The sequence below is a fragment of the Apus apus genome, chromosome 8 (assembly GCF_020740795.1).
Source record: "Apus apus isolate bApuApu2 chromosome 8, bApuApu2.pri.cur, whole genome shotgun sequence".
NCBI lineage: Eukaryota > Metazoa > Chordata > Aves > Apodiformes > Apodidae > Apus > Apus apus.
In genome coordinates, this window is record NC_067289.1 from 9,647,090 (window position 1) to 9,660,725 (window position 13,636).

Genomic DNA, 13,636 nt, shown 5'->3' on the forward strand with positions numbered 1-13,636 from the left:
GAAATTTTGCTCATTGAGAAAAGAAATGCAATGCTAAAAAAGGGTGTTTTTGTCTTATAGTGGACAGCATGACACACACAAAAGTGAAATATTTTCTGAACAAAGAAGTCAGGGCAGTCCCACTCTTTTTTTTTTGTCTTTAATCCCTTCTCTCCCAAGTAGAACAGCAAAAGAGCCCTTCTCTCTCTCTAATAAATAGCTAGCAAAGGAAGGCATTCAATGCTATGTCCCTTTGATCAGCACAAAGCTGTCAGCTCCTGCTGGTTTGTTTTTTTTTTACTAGCTCTTGTTCCTGGTTAAAAGTGGAAGTAATACCCCCTGAAAGAAATACCCTAGGTGTTCTGCAAATCATCAATCCTATTTTTTTCCTTATTGTTTTTCAGTGGCCCACCCTCCTGGCCTAAGCAATCTCCTTACTAACACTCCTCTTCCTCTTTCCACCCTTTTTCCAGAATACCAGTTTAATTTGATACGCAACTCAATGTGCCAGTCTGACCTACTGGGACCTTGCTGTCTGAGACTCTACCACTGCGCAGACAGGGGAAACCTTCCTTCTAGCAATAAACAATGTTTACTTCCATACATTTGCCTTTCTGCAAAGGAAATAAAAAATACTTCATAGACACAGGAAAGGGATTTTTATAAATTAGCTTTTAATAATGTATAATGCAGCTCTAACTTGAAAAAAAACACAACCCAAACAACATAAAAAAAATCACAGGTTGCGCATGGCTGAGTATGTGAGATCCTATTTTGCTCCAATCTTCTGGCTGCTGCATTTCAGATCACATCATCACATCTCAACAGTAAACAGTTTGCAAATATTGCTGCTTTCAGACAGGTCACTCTGTGCATTTTAAAGCAGGCTCCTTGTTCACTGCTCAGATTATCTGCAATCTGAATTTCTGCTCCTCACAGTGACATTAAAATACATTAAATACAGCTTGCAAATATTATGGAAAGGAAATAATGCAAAAAGGCAAACAATTATAATCAAGTGTAGAAAATGAGACTGGCTGGTAATAGGAGAGCAGGGCAGAGACCTTGGTGTGTGTCTGTGGGTGCATAAAGGGTTGGAGGGGGGACAACAGGGGAGTAAGGAAAAGCGACTGTATAAAAGATCGTTATGAGTAGACAATGTCGTATCCTTTGTGGCATGCAATGATGTTTAAATACCTTTGCCATTCCCCCCTGGTCATTACTGCACTGGGTGCATTATGTATGCCTATAGAGATAGGTTTTTTTCAAAAATCGAGATGGAGTGAATGCTGCTCGTTGTTCTGGCTGCAAAATGTCAAACTGCAGTGGAAAGAAATACAGCATTGCAGTGGTGGTGCACTGAGGCCCCCGGTAGGAAAGCAGGAGCTATTAAGTGGAAAATTCCTGCAGAGGACGTGTTTCCATTTCTAATGTGAAGAAAGAGGGTGTTGTTTGAGGCTGGCAGGTCTGTGGAAAATAGAGAAAACACAGGGAAGATGAGAAAATGACCTCATTCAACTCTGAGAACTTAAGCAAACAAACAGCTTCAGCCAACATACCACATTCTTGCAGCTTCTGCCCAAACAACAAATTGACCTATAAGTTATATAATCGCCAACAAGCCCCCATGGCCCATGTCTGCATGGGGAGGGGAAGGGGCTTTTCACTACAGAGAGAGTGGGGAGGGGGGGGGATAAGCAGGAAAACATGCTGTATTGGGAAAGAACAGAAGGGGTGAGCTGCCTGTTCCCCCAAATTGCCACCTTCCCACCCCAAATAGAGTACTTATATGAGGTTCAGGTTTAATTACACTCTGAATACCAGCAGAATGATGGCACTAGTTGTTTATTATAGTTTGAACTATTTCAGTACAGTATAAATTTTCCATTTCAAAGGATCCCAAATGCCTGCAGGGAAGGGACTAGGTTTTGTGAGCAGAAGGTGGCCTCTGTAAAAGTTGGTGGGGGGTTCATCTTAGGTATGGTTAAAACTGCATTCTTTGAACCTGACTGGGGGGGCTCTGGGGAGCATGTTTAGGGGCTGTGTTTTCCCCTATAGAGGCCCCCTGTACTGTTAGCTTTGACTGCCCGAGTTACCCTTTTATATAAACTGAATATATCCCAGTGTAAAAATGCAGGGGCTAACCAAAGGCCGTGGGTTCTTCTGTGGTGGTGGTGGTTGTTTGTTGTTGTTCTACATGGCTACAGTGTGCCAGAAAAGTAAGATATATGCCAGCATCTTCAGCATCTGAGAGTTCTGAAAGGTTTGATTCAATGGATGCATGCTTGCCTCAGTGTTTTTGCAATAACTAATTACTTGAACAAAACAAGAAGTTACTAATTGGCAGAACAGCAAAGAAACCATACTTCATAGTTTACTATAATATTACTCACAAAGCAGAAAAGGGCTGTTCTGATTTACTTTTGCTGTGGGAACATGTTCTTTGCTACCATGTAATCCAATGTGCGCTTTTAACGGAGAGGGCTCTTTTTGTCTTGTTTCCGCTGCTGTTTTCCAGTTGAAGGTGACTTTATGCACAACCACAACCTGCTCTCCCACCCAGCATTTTGGATGGACTTTGCCTGTGATAGGCATGTTAGTTTTGAAAAGTCTTTCCAACTTTAAAGACTGCATTTAAGGCATAGCCTAACTATAAGCAGATACAAAGTGTTTGATCTTGAAGGTTCATGTTTAAAGCATGTGCATGGGAATGGGTAAAGTTCAAATATTGGCAGTAAAGAAAAAGCAGCTGACACAGGTCTCAAACTACAGATGTACATTCAAATTTCATGTAAGCTGCTATTTAGAGGCAGTGGTTTGATCCATTCTGCCATTAGTTTAAGGACCACTAGCCATCATGAGGTGTAATTCAGAACTGAGGTATAATTCAGAACAGCCCCAGGAGCTGACTAGATTCAGTGCTCAGCTTCCCTCACCAAAACATTTTAGAGCAAAACAAAGTGAATTAAAGATGGTTGCTGAGAACAAAGTGAGACCAACCCAACTTGATAAAAAAATGCAACCCTTGCCTCTTGCTGGGTTTGAAAAATGTGATTAAATTACCATTTTTTCTTCCCAGATTGACATTTCCCTGAATTTTTAGAACACAAGGCAAAAAGTGACAGAATTACACACAACAACAAATCCGTACACACAATACTTTATTTTTAAGGTGTACTTTAAGTTGTTTCAATACAGATCAAAAAAGGTGGGTGAAGATTGGGGCACATAGCTAAAATCAAACTGAAATTGTCCCACAACTGCTAAGTATTGATTTCAAGGCTCCAGATGCTGCTTATTTCAGGTATGGAGGAGACAGTGTTGTAGTAATACTATCAGGAAATTATTCCAACCTACGTAGCTCAGATCTGAAAACCAATTTGCCCAGAATCCAGCACTGTTTCAGTTTAACCCTAAATGCCTGCATCCTCTGCAGCACAATGACCAAAAGTTATTCAAGAGCTCCATAGCGTTGTGTTATTCGCTTTCTGGGAATGTTTAACCAGGGCAAGCTATACAGTGCAGCATTTCTGCCTGATGCCATGGATTCTGTTTCTCTTTTCCTTGTACTGTGTAACTAAGGGGCACTGTAAGGGGCGCATAACTTACAGACGGGAACAGCTTTCTCCTCCACACACTGACAGGAAATAAAAAGCTCCCAAAAAAACCTGAGAGAAAAACAAACTTTGTGAATGACAAAAAGCACTGCCAAAACAGAAGAGTTTCCTGCAGCTAATAAAAAGAAAAAGGCAGATTTTTGCTCATCCTTAACTTGTGGCTGCAAATGGAGGAAAAAAAAAAGATAAAAAATGTAAGGAGCACCTTGTGAATTGTTGGGGCTCTGGAGTTTAACACCCATTGAAGAACTAACTCTTCTGAGGAATGCAGGGCTTTAGTTACACTTCCCCTCTGCTTTTTATAGGTTCTTGTTCTTTTACATAGTAGACTCAGCTCATATCAGAGCCTCTGCTTTGCATTCAGTTTATATGACTTTAAATATGTAAAAAAGACTTCTAAGAGACTATTTTAAATAAATCTGGGTGATGAAGTACAAGCCTGAGCCAAGAAAACTGCAGGCAAGCTCCTGCCTATACTCCTCAGTCCAGCCCTATGTTATGCTTTCAGAAGTGTGCAGAAATGCCTGGTCAAATTAACCTGTGCAGAAGTTTCATAAAGCTAAAAAATAGATGATAATAGAATAAACAAAAAAAATAATGCATTGTTACTCTTTTTTGCATCACAGGTCAAAGGCATGAAGTACAAGAGCTGATCAAGACCTGGTCTTAGTTTCTTTGTTCTTTTATTTTAAATCATCCAATTAATTACAGTTGGGAAATGTGGGCTGTCAGTATGCTCAGGCTAGCTTTCCCACTATTCACTTGTTCTGACCATAGTGGAAACAGGACACTTGGTCTGTGCCCACCGATAGAAGCATTGAATCCCCAGGATTTTATTATCACCGGGTGTGGTTTCCTACCTTTTATAAATCTAAGAGCTTGAAATAAGATTTGAGATAATTGCCTGTAGAAGACCTGAGTGTGGCTCAGTCTCCCTCCTTGTTTTGCAGTTCAGATGATTCCCATTTTGGACAACTGGAGGATGTGAGGACCCCAGGACACGCCGAAGGGTAAGTTTGCTGTTTCATCTAGATGTGCTTTCAGAGATAAAATGTGTATCATTTGCCTCAGCACTGACAAAAAGGAGACTTTTATCTGTCTCACGATTTACAGCTCAAGGTGTGGGTCCTGCTTAGGAACCCTAAAGGCAAAAAGAATCATTAGGTGTTTAGAAACCATATCTTGGGAAAGCATTGGGCTTTCAAGTGCCTTGCAAAGAAGGAGGTAATCTGTGTTTTCCGTGTTCATTGGCTCAAATTATTTTCAGACAGAATTATCTTGGACTGTATTAAAAACCTCATGTTGAGTGACAGGAGGAGGTACAAGTAGAAAACTGAAAGCATTCCCCTGAATACAGATCCTCCCACATACCAGAATACATAAATCAGTGAAAGTGTGGGTCAGTTTATACTTGAAAAAAAGGTTTGCCTCAACCTTAGATTCACAGAATGGTTTGGTTTGGAAGGGACCTTAAAGATTCCAAACCCTCTGCATGGGCAGGGACACATCCTGCTAGACCAGGGGTTGAGTGCTTCCCAGCTAGGTTTGACTCAACTGGGTGCTGCCAGCTGCTTAGGAAAAAACATGGTGATGGAATAGTCTGAATGTCTTGAGAGTGATGGCATGATGGAAGGCTTTGGACCTTGTTGTTCCCAGCTTCTTGAAAGATCTAGCTGAATCTCTACAGATATATAGGTTCATTTTTTCCTTATAGCAATTGATCTGGCAATGAGGAGCACTTGATTAGACTTTTCTGCAGACTGATTTGTTCACAGTGCAAGAGCTTCACCATTAGAATGTAAATAGGGCTAAAATTTACCTCCTCTGTTGAAACAGTTTCAATAGAACTTCCTCCAGTTTCACACTAGTGAAGCTATGTTAAATTGCATGAGAGGCAAGACAATACAAATATTATAAATCTGAGTCAAGATCAACCAACCTCATGATTTCTCTTACCCAAGTCTTCTGAAGAGCTCCTTCGAGATCATTAATTTCTATAGCATGTATTAATAAAAGAAGTCCATGGGGTTCAAGGAGGAGCAATAGGGAGGCTTTTAATATACTCCCTTTTCTGCTTTTGGTTGTGATTCACATAAGTAATGAGTATGATACTAAACTCACTCCATCTAGCATGGTGGGAATATTTCCTAGTGTCACTAACAAGTACTAGTCTGATTCAGCCCCATAAGTCCCCTGGCACATAGAAGCTAATTGCAAGGATTAGGGAACACCAAGACACACAAGCTTCACTCCTGTGGGTTGGGGGGAGAAACAACACAATTAAACATTCCAGCTACAGTTCCCTTGGCAACGTACATAACAACAACTCAGTAAAACTATGGGTTTCTGTTTTCTTAACCCTTTGGAACACTGACTGAATGAATACTTCCTTGAGGAAACAGTTCAGTCAACCAGATATACTCAAACACTAAAGTCCAGCAGGCCTTTCCTCCTTACAAAAACAACAGCAGTTGAATTCCATGTCAAACTGATCTCCTTCCCTAGCATTAAAGGGTTTAATTCAAACACACACATACACGATTAGCAAACCCTCCACAGAACTCTGCATGAAAAAAACCACAGTAAAAACCAATCCCAACTCATCAATGTTTCATATAATTAGAAAGCTCCTGTAGATCAGAAAACACAGAAAAATACACAAGAAATTCAATAAAGCACATAAGTACTCTTAAGAAACAAATGAGTATTAGCAGTTGTGTAGATTATTGAGAACAATATTGTTCCTGTCAGTTATAGCAGTAATAATAATGTCTATACCAACTTGAAAGTGACTCCCCTGGGAATTAAAAATACTGCATAAATATTAACTAATACTATGAAATAATAAGATTTATAGCATCTTTCTGAAATACTCAGGGTCTCCCCCCAAGTTTATTCTACTGCCCAAGGAACTGAGTTTTTGGTAATGTTAAGCACATTGGGTGCCTGTTCCTATCACACAAAAGTTTGGAAGAGGAACCTCCAGGTGAATGACTGTGCTGGGCTGTGGAAGTCATCACACCTACCTGCACCTCATAATTTGCACTGGACAGATTTTGGGCTGTCATTAGCAGGCAGAATTAATATACATGCCCACCAGACCTCAGTAAATAGTTGCAACAGCAATGGTATTCTGCAGGTTTATTTAAGATAATTGTCTGTCCCCTATTGTCTTTTTCAGAATTCAGGTTTATAAAAGCATTAAAACCTTTACCCTAGGGTGGGGTCATCAAATTACATGTAGTGGTTGTCTGAAGAGAACTTACCTTGCCTCCTCCACATACAAGAAGTGACCTGATGTAGGTTTTTAGGAGAGCAAGGGCCTATGATAAACCTTTAATTATTCCTTAACTACTAGTGCACTGATGTGCACTTACTTACACAAAGGAAGAGATCGCAGTTAGGAAACTAAATCAGGGATCAAAGACACATCAGTGCAGTCTAAAGCAATTACAGTTCATAACCCAGCTTTTTCCCTCTTTCTCTCCTTAAGCTTTAATTTGTGTTATTTTCAAAAAGAGCCTGCATGACCTTCCCTTACATCTTCCATCCTATGATGGTGAGGCACCTTGTCACAATTTGTAGCTTCTAGCAGAAACAAGAAAGAGTAAGTACGCCCACACAATCAGTGAAGGCTCTTTAGCTTTGAACATCTAAGGTTCCATCACTCCAGTTTTGCTCTCCATCGATGAGGAGTGCTCACCTCCTCCTCTGCAGCAGCTCCCATGCAAATCACTGGGAAGCAGGCCTCCCCCTACCTCCACCTTCAGCCTTAGCTCACAACAGTTTGTTAAATATTATGCAGCATCCTTGCTAACGTGTGGTTGCCAGGGCATCCTTGTTCCCTAGCCAACTACTATGCTAAAGCTTTACTGGCAGCCATCCAGCTGTGCTTCATTTAGGAACCTCTGCAGCAGTAAAGGATGTGTTTTCCCAATTTACTGGAGAAATAAATCAGCTTGTTGCTTTTCTCCTATAGACTCTAACCATTGGGGAAGCAGTAACTTTTCACAGAGGACTGTAAGACAGGGAGCCTCTCTTCTCCCAGTTCTCTACAAACTAGAATTTAAATCTTATTATAGAGAGCTTGGATGTCACACTACTATGTGGGCTAGTGTGGGTCCTAGCCACATCAGCATGGCTCTGTGCCTAGACCAGCACAGGCACAGAGCCACACAGGGCAATGCCTTCCACAATTGTGCTGGTAAATCTTTGTTTTGTTCTGTGCAGTGTGACAGTATTGTCTTGCTTGGGAGGAGAAGAGGGCGTTTTAGCATGTGCTGATGTTTCTACATACCCTATTTCACTAGAGATTTTATGGCATCACAGCAACACAAATCCCAGATAACACTGCTTTACTGTCAAGTTTTCTCAGGCTATAACAGCATTTGAGATGGAAGGAGTATGATGACACTAGATAGCCTTGCTTGCCATTCCCATTAGTGTTGGTGACACCCAAAGATGCAGCAGTGCTATGGCCAAGTCCAGGGGGGACTTCTGCCTAACATCTTGAGTGGGCTTTGGTTACAGAAGCTGATTGCAGGACACATGGTGCCAGCAGCAGGCACAAACTTGTCATTGCAGTAGTGCATGTCCAGAGAGAGCCCAAGGCACAGCTATTGAGGACAAGCCAGATGCAACCAGGTCTAATTTCCAAAGCGTGGAATGGGTTAAAAAGTTTTATTGCAGATCTACTTAGGGAAACTTAAACATAGTTTGTAACAGATGAGCTAAGAATTATATGATATACTAGCACAAAAGTAGAGATTTTTATGCTCTCTATGGCTGTCTCAGCTATCACTTAGATTTCCTAGAGAATCGAAGTGGCTGATCCCAAACACACGTGCCAGATTAGTTAATGGACTAAGGTGCATTGTCAGTGGGCTACATTTTAAATACATACACACACACGAAAATACATAAAAATTGTGTGTATGTGGTGCTTCTGATTGATAGTAACTGAGCTATTCATGGTCAAGTCTTGATAGGGGAAAGAACATTGTATTTGCAATTCCTTAGATCTGCAAAGAAATAGTAAACTCTATAGCTGTGCTATTCAGTAAACACAGAAGAGGCCAGGAAAGCAATGTAATAGCAAAAGAAAAGATAGCAGATGAATTATAGAGCAACATCAAGCCTTAGCCTGATACCACCCAAGACGGCCTGATCATCAGCATTCAGCCCTCAGTATTGCACCTATAGCTTTAGCATTTCAGACCAAAACAAAAAAAAAAAAAAAAAAAAAAGAATTTGGCTTTTGTTCACTGTGTGAAAGGGGAGTGTGTAGGTCCTCACATAGTCCCACAGAACATGTAGAGTTCAGTGACTTGCTCTATACAACCTTTCAGTGCACGAATATGCAGGCAGCAAAAGTATTTGTGATACTAATTAAAGATTAGAAAACCCTTGTTTAGGAAAATGCCCCTTGGCAGGTTATTTCAAAATAAACTAAACATATTTCTGTCCAAAATTAACAACTTAAAGAAAAAGTGATTAAAAATGCACCCTGGTTGTGGTGTAATGAGTTATAAAAATAAGACATAAAGCATTTTAATTCAGTGCTGACAAGAGTCCAAACTAAAGGATAGTCCTGAAAAAATAACAGACATCTAGACAGAATATAACAACTTATTTGAAAAATCACTAACCCTCTTCCTAAAATAAAGAAATGAAAAAATGTTACTTTTTTCCACAATTTAAAAAAAAAAAAAAAAAGGGGGGAAAAAAAAAAATTGGCTCGGTTTTGGCTCAGTGGAACACAACCGATGGCTACAGCTCCAAATTTCACCAAAGGAAGATTTCTAAAGCTGAGACAATATTTTGAGACCATATTGTACCCAGATCTAAAAACTTGGAACCTTGTGAACAACTTCATTTTGTATGGACCGTGTCAGAGTAGCAAAAGAAAACCCTCACAAACCTCTCCCCCCAAAAAACCAACAACAAAAAAAAAACAAACCCTACTGATTTACCTTTGGTTTTGTTGTTATCTGGAAAGACTTGTATAAATTACAGTTTTGGTGATGAAAAGTAACACCCACAGCATGAACTGATATTAATAAGTGTAGGAAATAATGTGTTATCCCTCACGGATATGCAGATGTTGGCTATACTTACGGGTTTTTGTAGGACTGTTGTCATGGTTACCATTCAGCTGTCTTTAGGTTTTAATATGCCCTGTTTTGTAAGGTTGAGGTTCAATTCAAGTTCATATGAAGCAAATCAACTGAAGTTTTCTGACGTAGTCTCTAATTTTAATGTGCATCATTTTCTGAGAGGCCAGTTTGAAATACTTTTGGCATGATTTTAAGAGATGTCAGGCACCTTCAGATGTAGCAGAAGTCAATGTCCTGTATGCAGTGACTGAGTCATGAATAATCTGCCAAACAGCACAGGCCATAACAGTCTATGAAACTATAAAACTATCTCAATATAGGGAATTTTTTTGTACTCCTACAGGCTAAACCTACCACCATTAGACATGAAATGACCAATGTGACATTCTCTCTGCAGCATTTAATTATCTGAAGCTATAGGAATGCTTGACTTGAACATAAAACATAAACTTAATTCCTACATATAATGTTAACAATCCAATACTTTGGGTCCATTGAAATAGAAAACTCCCTTTATTCTTTTGCAGATTACCTCACATTCAACTGTTGAGGAGTGGAAAGGCATTTTGCCTTTTGTAGTTAATTAAAAAGCTTGAGGTTCAAACCAAAATACTGAGACTCAGCAATAAACTCAAAAACTCCTTGACAGGTTGAGAATTAGCTCAGGTTATCTCTGTTTCTTGGATTTTCTTATTCCTTAATTAAATGGTCCTTGGGGACATCCCTCTACAGCAGGGTGACATGGAAGTGTCTCTTTTCAGATTGTGTCTACTCATTCATACAGCTCACGAGTACATACATTACTAGTATAAAAACATTAAAAAATAATGCCCTTTCCAACAACTCCAGAATATTTCTGCAGAATTAGTTTAGTCAAAAAGGAAAATGCAGCTTAAACTACAAAGAGAACTAGGTCAGAATATGTGTTGTATGAATATATGCATAAGCACTGTGTGCACATACACAGCTGTGTGTGTCACGTGTCTGTTGGGATGTTATCATGAGCTTTGGAAATTACACTTTCACCACCCCCACCTGCACATTATTTATTCAATTCATTCATTCATCTATCTTTTGGGGGCCACTCAGACATATAAGTAGGGTGGTATGTCTCTGGGTGTGTGTATTTGTAACCAGTGATAATTTTATTTTTTAATCAGGCATCTCGGCATTATTTCATTACTTGATTTTACAGTGTGCATTCTTTATGGCTCCTCACCTTTTTTGATACTAAATGGGCTAGTAAATTATAAGCTTTATCTCCTAAGCCCTAGAGTTAAGCATCATCAGAGAGCTAAAGAGGAGTTATAAGCAAATTGCATTGAAGGAAGCCTCTTTGGCCCCTGTTTCCAATTCCAGTGTATGCTCAGATGAGTGGAAAATGTTTGCTGCAAACCTCAATGCAGAGCTTCCAGTTCATTGCACAAGTGATACACTTCCATAGACTTGATGATGTGATCTGTGATCTATGGAAAGAGGAAGAGAGCTCTGAGATGAACTCCAGATGCACCTATTTGTTATGCTGTTGGTTCTGGAGGCCTGGGACCATGCAAAACAGCATTTCAAAAGTCACTTTCTAGACCATAGCATGAGACAGTAGAGACATCATCTCTAAACAGGCTGCCTCTGCAGAAGAGGGGTCACCTGCTTTCAAAGGGTGTTAAACACAGACCTGGCCAAGGTCTGGCATGGCAGGGAAGCCTTCTCCTCCAGGGAGGGCAGTTTACAGAATAGACATGTGAGAATATTTTCATCATAAGTCCATGATTTTAAACAGGTTATTAGCAAAGCACTAGCAGGGGGTCAGAAAAAAACCAAAAACTACTTCTGGATTTCTTCATTAAAATAATTATTCAGAGCCTAACTGATCAAACTCTGTATTTAAAAAAAAAAATAAAATAATAAATTCAACATTCTGCCTACTTGATGTTAAATGGTAAAACAGAACAAGAGTGAAAATATGCTGCAGCCCTCTATCATCTTCATTATCTTCGTTGGTGAAGTGAGTGAGTGAGTGGAGAGGTGTGAAATTCCAGCAGAGAGGAACATGCTGTTTTAAGAGGAAGTGCTGACATACAGGCTACAATTAGACAAAAAATGACTGCTGACATTTAAAAATCATTACAGAGAGGAAATTGTGAGTGTAATTATGTCATCATTGACACTGTTCAAGTGTGCTGATGCATTTTTGCTGATCAAAATCAAGTGTTTATATTTGTAAATAGAACACACTTTGCAGATCTATCAATGTAAATGTTCTAACCAAGAACTCATGAAAATGGAGTCACTTAGACAAAAGTTCTTTTTTTCCTTTTTGTGGATTTTCAGTATTTTGATTTCAGGATAATTTCTTGCTAACAAAATAGTTTCTTATTAATTATGGTTTTGGATGACTGTTTGACTGGGTTTTGTTTGTAGAGTTTTTTGCATTGAACAATAGAAATGGCCATTCTGAAGCAAGTCAGAAGCCTGTTTTGCCACTGTGTGGATATAAGGATATAAGAGAACAGTAAGTATATAATAATATTATCCAGTCTCCCAGCTTCCAATAGCTGCTGCTCAGGGACTTCACAGACTGCTCAAAAGCATCAGAATAATGAAGTCTTTTTGGATGGCTTCAGAAATAGTCTGATACTGGAGTCAGTGCAAAGGGAGACATGATAGCAGGTGGAAAAATATGTAAATCTTATCATTTACTTGGAGGAGTTTGTTGACTGTGCTAATACAGAATTCTTGATGCTGCATTATTTAACACAGCTCTGCCCTAAACCCTGTCATAAGCTCTTTACCAATGACATATTATCACTCCCTGACAAGGAAAAGTGACCAATCTATGATACATACAAATGCTCAGTTTGGAATGGACAAAATACATGAAAGGCTGATCCCAAAACCAGTTTGTTTGTTTTTTATTTTGGAGTTTGGGCTGATTTAAATTTAAATATATAAATACACTTTTTAAATGTGAAAGCAGAAGTCTTTACAAAGGCTCTTGAGGTGACTAAGAAAACATCTTGGCTTCTGCAATGAAATGTTCACAACAAAAGACGTCTACAAATGCTAGTCCTCCTGAGGATGGCATTTTGTTTGTAGCATGTTTATGGTGGGAATAAGAAAAAGAATACAAAGGGAAAGGATGCTTAAGAATGAGGTACTCCAGTTATTCTTGAAGGCTGTACCAGAAACAGAAATATTTATATTGAATCTCAGCTATTTAGCTTAAAACTAACTACTCAGTCTTCATCTACTGAGCTCTAAAATCCCACTTAGCATCTCTTTGTTGTTTGGGGTTTTTATTAAGAAAGGAATATAAAAATTAGTTTTTCTTTGCCTTGTCTTTCTACTTTTTCAATCCTTTGTTCATTGACTTTGCTCTTTGGGAATGGGATTTCTTACAATCCACCTACTAATTTTCTGGGTGTCCTGCAGTCAGTTTTTCTGTTTTCAACATTGGGTCCATCAGTTCCCATCAGTGTTCCTGTTTCTTGGATGTCAAAATGTATATTCAGTCAAATTGTGTTAACCAGAATAATGTTAAGCAACTCTATGGTCACCACATCAGCAAAAGAGCTGCTTTCATAACGTCATTTTATGATTGGATGAATACTGTATTCATTTTTTGAGTGATAAGGATCTCCATGTCAAAACACAGAATTCTTTGTGCCATTAAAATAGTAGAAATCAGTAGTTAGGAAACAACCCACAGTGGGTGTCTTGGGAGAGGCCAGTCTTACAGGTATTTCAAATGGCTGCTTGTTGCAACAGGGGATGCTGAAGAACCTGTGAAAGAGTGACCACAGAAACAGGTAATAAGGCTTTACTACTGTATACAAATATGACAGAAAGAATAATATTATGTTACTGTGATTTATGTTATAACATTTACTTATAAGGCTATTTTCATCTCTATCTTCCTTTTCACTA

General features: G+C 39.1%; 1 long non-coding RNA gene across 5 annotated transcripts in view; it reads right to left on the bottom strand.

Annotated features, from left to right (window-relative positions):
• Positions 1-633: 633 nt before the first annotated feature.
• The window catches only part of LOC127387789 (uncharacterized), a 215,046-nt gene continuing 202,043 nt past the window's right edge, over positions 634-13,636 (bottom strand). For 4 of the 5 annotated variants that reach the window (XR_007890209.1, XR_007890207.1, XR_007890205.1 and 1 more), the window contains one exon: positions 12,598-13,492. This is a non-coding gene — a long non-coding RNA (uncharacterized LOC127387789). Of the gene's footprint in view, positions 1,447-12,597; positions 13,493-13,636 lie in introns of those variants that run through there. The other variant, XR_007890208.1, reaches the window with a different exon arrangement.